Source organism: Jaculus jaculus, chromosome 8 (genome assembly GCF_020740685.1).
Source record: "Jaculus jaculus isolate mJacJac1 chromosome 8, mJacJac1.mat.Y.cur, whole genome shotgun sequence".
Taxonomy (NCBI): Eukaryota; Metazoa; Chordata; class Mammalia; order Rodentia; family Dipodidae; genus Jaculus; species Jaculus jaculus.
The window spans coordinates 69,856,209-69,862,645 of record NC_059109.1 but is presented as its reverse complement, the minus strand read 5'-3'; the positions used below and the strand labels follow the sequence as shown (position 1 = coordinate 69,862,645).

The 6,437-nt window shown below is 36.7% G+C and overlaps 1 non-coding gene across 1 annotated transcript; it reads left to right on the top strand.

Annotated features, from left to right (window-relative positions):
* The first annotated feature begins 5,478 nt into the window (after nt 1-5,478).
* On the top strand, nt 5,479-5,585 carry LOC123463142. The gene has a single exon (XR_006638751.1). It is a non-coding gene; the product is annotated as a U6 spliceosomal RNA (small nuclear RNA).
* The last annotated feature ends 852 nt before the right edge of the window (nt 5,586-6,437 follow it).

Genomic DNA, 6,437 nt, shown 5'->3' with positions numbered 1-6,437 from the left:
AAAGCACAGATCCAGAGGCTACTAAAGCTCATTACTGAAGTAGACTTAAAACTCATCCAACAAGTCCCAGGGACCTTTGCAGAAGAGGTGACATAAACAGTGTAAGAGCCACAGATTTGGACATCATGCCCAGAGGCACTGCCTTCCTCCAACAACTGACTGATGCACCCACAACACAAAACCCACAAACCCATGGGGAATACCTGCATTGCCACTAAGAGGACACCCAATGGAAGGGGACAGAGATGAGGGAAAAGGTGGTACCAACTCATGATGAATCCATACTAAATATGTCTATAATTAAAGAACACTTAGAAAAAACAATAAGTGGTAATTTATTTCACATAACATTTCATAACTATTTTATGAAGTACAATGAGTAGTTAATTAAAGAAAGGACAACTATGGATGAGTAAAATAATATTGAAACCCCAAAATTCAAAACTCGCCAATATATATTTTTATTTATTTGAGAGCAAGAATGAGGCAGAGGAAGAGAGAGAGAGAAGGGGGGGGGGAGGGGGGAGGGAAGGAAAGAGAATAGGTGTGCTAGGGCCTTCTGCCATGGCAAACAAACTCCAGATGCATTTGCCACCTTATACATCTGGCTTATGTGGGTCCTAGGGAATCTAACTGAGGGCCTTTGGCTTTGCAGGCAAGCACCTTAACCACTAAGCCATTTCTCCAGCCCTTGCCGATATTTTTGATCTGAGATTTCTATTTTTATCTTCTTTACTGCAGTGTAAACTAAGAGAGAAACTACTTATTCATATTTTCTTATGTTATACTGTCACTTGATTCCTGTGTATACTTGAAAAATTCATACTTCTTAAACTCATGCTTCTTAAACAACAACTTGGATCAGTAATTTGAGTGGAATTTATCTATGGCTCTTATGCTTTTTATTATACTAGAGACTTTTTAATGCTAGTTACTTTTTTTGGAGGTAGGGTCTTACTGTAGCCCAGGCTGACCTGGAATTCACTATGTAGTCTCAGGGTGGCCTCAAACTCACAGCAATCCTCTTACCTCTACCTCCCAAGTGCTGGGATTAAAGGCATGCGCCACCAGGCCCATCTTCCTCTATTGTTTTTATGTCTTTTTTCTCCCCTTCTTCATAGTCCATATTGAAATATTGGTGGACCAAATATAGTGCAGGTTTTAGTTCTGGTTTTTTGTTTTTTTTTCAAGATAGGGTCTTTCTTTAGACCAGGCTACCTGGAATTCACTTTTTGGTCTCTAGGTGTCCTTGAATTCACAGCAATCTTTCTACCTTGGCCTTCTGAGTACTGGGTTTAAAGGCATGTGCCACAATGTCTGGATATACTTGTTACTTTTGTCTATAATTGTTGATCAAATTTGTCCCTAATCATTTGAATAATGTAGTTTTCATTCACTCACAATGTTAAAGAAAATGCCTTTTATTAATTAGACTAAATATAGTCTTTCTAAGTGCTGATGGTCAACTATCACTTCTGGCTGAGGAGTGGCCTTTTCAATGTCATAGAGGCACAAGAACAGTCTGAATATATGTTGGCTATCTTTATTAATTACAGTACTACATATGGTAATTGTTTGAAGATTAATTTTAAAAAATGGAAGCTGTCTCTTCTTTTTGCCCTGTAATCTAGCCTGAACATCCAAGTGAGTCTGCTCTTCCTTCCCAGCCTGGCCAGGACCGGCATGGCTGGGAAGGGGGATGCTTACCTTGGCCTGGGTACTTTTCTTCTTGCTGTATATCTGCCTTCTTACCTGAGGTAACTTCTCACTTTAATCACATGTATGACTTACCTCTAATCTCTCAGTCTACCACATCTGTATTCCCTTCACACTTTAGGTCTATCACATGGGTATCTCCCCTAAACTCTGGGCTTGCTACTTGTGTAATCGCTCTAAACTCAGGGTAAGTATTGGTGTACCTCTGCTTACTACCCATTTCTCATCTGAATTTCTGGGTCCATTCTTGGCACTCTTTGTGCCATGTAATTTCTACATGGATACACTCTCTCTCACCTACTCTTTTCTTCATTTTGCCCCATGAGCTGGCCTGAACATCCATACGAGTCTGTCCCCCCTTCTCAGCCTGACAGAGACCAGCATGCTGGGACTAGCCTGGCTGGGAATGGAGGAATATCTATCTTGGCTTGAGTAATTTTCTTCTTGCCTTCTATTTTTGTATCATGCTTTGGGGGTACCCTCTCACTTTGATTACATACATGTGAGATTTATCTTTGAGATTTGTCAGTATTTCTTAATCCTCTCTGGTCTGTTATTTGAAGGAGCTTCTATGTTCAGTCTCCCACATATATGTGTGGAAATGCTCCAGCCTATTCCTAGATATCAGTTTCCCTAAATAATTTTTGTGAATTATGATTTCCCCCAAATAAACTCAATAATTCATAAAATATTTAAAAAATGGAAACTGAAAACATACATAAGATGCATACTGGTGAACAACCCCCATGAGGAATGATTGGAGTATGCTGGCTTTCCCTTGGGGTCAGAACAAGGAACTTTGCTTGCCTTGTTTACGTGGATCCCAAGTTCTCTCAGTCATGTGGATTTACTGAGAAAGTGCTTTCTCTGCAAGGCTCTAATTGAAGGGAACCCACCATAGATGATGGAGTGGAGGACATACAATGTTCAGTTATATCATAAATGTGAAAATTTGTAATAATTAAATATTTATCCAAGTAAAGTTAACATATACAGTATCTACACTGAGCAAAAATTATACAAAAAATCATAGACAATTGACAACTTCTTTTAATATAGAGAATATTTTCCTTTTACTATGGCATCACCTTTATAGTCAATGATAATGAATAAGTTAGTGAATGCTAAATACCAATGTCTCTGAATATTTTTAATGTCAAACTCCTTTACAGTTGTACATAACTTCATGAAGACTCACCAATATTAGAACAGCATGAAAAATTACTTGATACATCATTTTGGAACAAAATAAGTAGTAGCAATTTCAAAGCTAAAAGTTCATGACTTTATTTGATAAATAGTTCTTCTTTCATAAGGTCTCACTTAATCACCCAGTCTGACTGAGAATTCACTCTGTATCGTGTGCTGGCATTGAAGTCATAATGGTTCTCTCACCTAGGCTTCCCAAGTACTGGGATTCCAGGGCTGTGTCACTACTACCAACTTGATAAAGCATTTTTTTTCTGTTTTTAATCTTTTTTGGAAAACTGCCATGATTTTCCAATAGCATTTTATAATACAATTAGAAACTACTGGAAACATGCAAAGAAGCGAGGGTGGAAAAATATGATAAAGATTATTCCATATTTGTTTCAAAACTCCAGGGCTGGAGATATTGCATAGTTATTAAGGTGACTTCCTGTGAAGCCTAAGGACTCATGTTCAACTCTCCAGGTCCCATGTAAGCCAGATGCATAGTGATGCAAGTGTGCTAGGTTGCACATGCACACAAGGGGGCTCACACATCTGGAGTTTGATTGCAGTGGTTAGAGGCCCATGAGCACCAATTCTCTCTCTCTCATTTTCTCTCTCATAATAAAAGGGCCAGTCTTTTGGGATTGCTTAAAAAAAAAAAAAGACATGTTTAAAATTTTTCACTGTGGCTGAGTCTTAGATTTTTTTTTTAAATATAAATTATAATATTGGAGATTGAGGTCAAGGACATGGACTATATATCCTGAGCTTTGGATTTTTAAAAATAACTTCTAATTGACATATACAATTATGTCAATTTGTGGGGAATATGCTATTAGATACATGTATACATTGTGTAATGTTCAAATCAGGGTGAGCACATGCAACTTCTTATCATTTCCCTGTAATCAGGATTTAGAAATATAGAGCATTATTAGTTATAGTTTTCCCATTACGTACTAGCATACCAGAACTTATTTCTCAGACCTGTAGCAGTTACCATCTCATTGTCTGAAACAAACACCTGATAAGAAGCAGCTTATGGGGAAAAAAAAAAGTTTATTGATGGATTTAAGTTTCAAGGGGACATTTCATCATTACAGGGAAAGCATAGCAGGATATGACAACCAGGCATCACATATTCATAGCAGCTAGGATAAAGTAGAGAGAGTGAGCTAAGTGTGGCAAGTGGAATTGGGCTATACAACCATAAAATCTCCCTAGGGAACACAGTCCAGTAAGGTTCCACCTTCCAAAGGCTCTACAGGGAGAGGTTTAAGTACAATGTTTAATTGCAAATACATTAAGATACAGTGGATATTTTACCCTAAAACCACCACAATATCTAACTGTAACAGTGCATGTTGACAAATATTTTGCTATTATTCTATATCTACTATTTCCCCAGCCTCTGATCACCACCATTCTTTTTAAAATGTATTTGTATTATTATTATTAGTTATGCACACAGTGTGTATACAGCCATCTTGGTACCATGATTAGCCTCTTCCTTATTCTCCCCACTCCGCAGGAATCCTCTATTCTTGTCTCAACTTCTGTGACATCGGTCTTTTCAGTTTCTCATGATTTAGGTCATATATTACTCCTCTTTCATTTCTAGTCTAATTTGCCTATCACAATGTCTTCCAGTTTTAGTTACATTGTCACAAATCACAGATTGCATCATTTTTATGACTGAACGGCATTGCATTACATACATCTTATTTTCCTTTCCCATTCATTGGCTGATGAATGTTGAAATGATTCCATATCTTTGTTATTGTTAACTAGTACTGCAATAAACATAAGCCAAGCAGATGTTATAATGACTTCCTAATTTAGTTTCCTTTAAATACGTATCTGGTAGTGATTTAGCAATCAAGATAATTTTCTTTGTAATATTTTGAGAAGTATCCATACTGCTCTATGGGAGTGCCATGTCAATTTATATTTTCCACCTGCAGTTATTAGTTTTCTTTTAATAATGGCTACTCTTGTTGGAATTAGATACCTCTGTGATTTGAAAGATCTCTGCAATAAGAACTATGAACTAATAATGAAAACATAGGAGAAAATATATATAAAGTTAAGGAAATGCTATGCTCACAGCTTAGAACAATTAGTATTGCTAATATGTTTATACTTTGTAAAATGATCTACAGATTCAATTCCTACCAAAATAACAATAAAAGTCTTCATAGACTACCAAGAAAAATCCTTCTCACCATAATATATAGTAGAAATAATTGTCCTTACTAGTGTGTTTCTGATTGAGGAACATTTTTCTTTCAAGGGATTTTGGCCGTCTATGGAGATTCTGTTGGCACATAGATGTAGAAATGAGGACTATCAGTAAAAAAATTTACAATTCATATGGAATTATTTGGCCCTAAATGCCAGAGCCATAATTGACAGATCATGTGGTAATCTAATTTGAGATTTGCAGTGTTGTGAATATGATTTTAAGCTTCTATGAGTCATAGATATTCAGATGTGACATGGGACTATGATGTCTTCTGTAGAGTTGTAAGTTACTGGTATTAAATTTAAGTTTAGAAATGCAGGAGGGAGCTCTACCTTCAGCAGCACCTATACTAAAATTGAAATGATACAAGAAGATTAGCATGGCCACTACACAAAGATGACACACAAATTTTGAAGCATTCCATATTAAAAAAAGAAATAAATACAAGAGGGGGGTAGAGACCAAGAACCCTAAGTTTTCATGAAGTGTGGGAGTATCTACTAGTATTTGTGTAACTCTGTGTTATTCCTTTTCTTTATTCACTCATATAGTGTGATATATGTGCTATACACAGGAGTACTTGCCCTTGCAGTGGCCACATCCAGACTCGCTATGAGGATAGTAATGTTGCATCTTCTTTCCTGTTTGTCTGTTTGTTTTATGAGATAGGGTCTCATTCTAATCTCGGCTGACCTGGAATTCACTATGTAGTCGCAGGGTGACCTTGAACTCATGGCAATAGTCATACCTCTGCCTCCCAAGTGCTGGGATTAAAGGTGTGCATCACCATCACATCTTAATTTTAAAAATGTCTTTTAAAAAATATTTATTTATTATTTATTTTCAAGCAGAAGGAGAGAGAGTGAATGAATGAATGAATGAATGAATGAATGAATGGATGGATACTGGTGCACCAGGACCTTTTGCTCCTGCAAAAACTCCAATTGCATGCACCACCTTGTATATCTGGCTTTATGTGGATACTGAGGAATCAAACCCAGGCTATCAGGCTTTCAAGCAAGTACCTTTAACCATTGAACAATCTCTCCAGCCTCACCCCCCCCATCCTTTTTTATTGAGACATGTTTATCATACAAAGTACTATGTTTCATAGGGACATTTTGTGTACAACTATTAATATATTTTGGCCATATCCTCCTCCATACTTCCTCTGCACCCTTTGACTCCTCATCCTATTTCTTATTTATTTTCTACTTTTATGTCATGTATACATGCATGATTTTATATAATCAGTATAAAATGTGTCCATAAGTTATAGAAA